Here is a 1,666-nt window from a genome sequence, read left to right on the forward strand (position 1 = left end):
ATGAAAATGGAATTTTTCTTGAGTTAAAATGAGAGACAGAAAATTTGTTTTGTTTACACACATTTAGGGTGTGTTTTTTTTTTCCCCAAGAATGCATACATTGGTTTAAACAGGATTTATTTTTCACTGGTTCTACACAGGACATAATTCAAATGCTTGATGTCCTCTTATTCTCTGGGTTTGTGTCAGAATCTGTCTGTTTTGACCATGTACCACTTGGCTTGCTCCTCCCAAAGAATTTACTCATAGAGTTAAAGAGAAATGAGATTTTACTGAATATTTCATAGAGGAGATCTAGGAGAAGGCTGACATAGCAGGCTGCTCAGAAAATGACATAAAATTTTTCCCTAGCCATTTTTGCTTTCCCAAGTCCCTCTCATTCATACTGCCACTGCTGCTCTTTATTTATTTTTCTCCAAAATATTGTCTAGACCTTCTCTTACATACTTTGCTGGATTCCTATTCCTTTTCTCTCTTCATGAAAAAAAAGTGCAAGTTTTGCTCCAATATCTTGCTTAGCAGTTAAAGGTTCTATCTTTCCTTACTGAAGTATGACCTCGGGGGCTTGCACTTCAATGCCAATGGCCTGTCAAAATCATGAAACCAATAAAGTGCTCTTCTGATGGTGGTGTAGAGATCTCAGTTTGGAGGTTGCTAGAGAAATCTGATGACTACCCAAACTGGAGGAGGAGATAGCCTTTGCTCAGAAGGTTCTCACCACTTTCAGGATCATCATTGTTTATCGGCAACTTTCTGGGAATTCTCCACAAAACTGGTTTTCTGAGAGGTGTTTGAAGCAGGGAACAGAAATACAGGAGATGAAAGCAGCTATTCCCTGGCTAAATGACTGCATCACCTTGACCACTGGACGCTGATTACATGTTTAAGAACATAAACACTCCTGACACTATCTTGACAGGCAATGAAAGCTATCTGCTGCCAACTTGTGGTCAGTCTTAACTGGAGTGGCATGAGCCCTGGTCAGATGGTTTTCCAGTACCCAGATGGCTCCTTAGACTCTGGGTGATCAGTTTAGAATTCCCTTCTATGACATCTCTTGGATCTTGCAGTTTGCACTTTTTGGAAGGCACTCTGAACCTTGTCTCTATATTCTGACTTAGCTGAGATGACACAGAGCTATGTGCTATGTCTACCATTTTTTTTTTTTTTATTTGTAGGTAAGTCTTTCTTTTGGTCAGGGGCTTCCAGAACCCTACATAGATTCTTAGTGCACAAGTCCGATCTGAGATACATAAGACTTTGAAGAGAGTCAAGGCCAGGCCTCTCAACCCTTGCCTTTTTAAAGACCTGGATTCTAAGTTCCTGAGAGGGGTGGATGTAGTGAATTTGTCTAATTTTATGTTGCTTCCATTTTATGTACCATTTCACTTTCTTGTGGCAGAAGCAGGGCTCGGCAACCCTTGACACATTCTCAGTTCTACACCACACCTAGCTGGTTAAAGTCTGTGGCCAGAGATAAGGACTTAGAGCCAAAAAAAAATCTTTCCCTCTTAACAGGCTGGGCTCACCAATTATGGGAATGCTTCCTTTAAATGGACCATTCGGGCTTTTGCCCTCGAACTTAAAGTGACCCTCACCCGATTTCCTTATATTTTCTTCTAGTTCCCAGGTGTACTTGCTTTCTCTTCCTGACACTTCATTCCTG

Source organism: Tupaia chinensis, unplaced genomic scaffold (assembly GCF_000334495.1).
Source record: "Tupaia chinensis unplaced genomic scaffold, TupChi_1.0 Scaffold000081_1, whole genome shotgun sequence".
NCBI classification, from domain to species: Eukaryota; Metazoa; Chordata; class Mammalia; order Scandentia; family Tupaiidae; genus Tupaia; species Tupaia belangeri.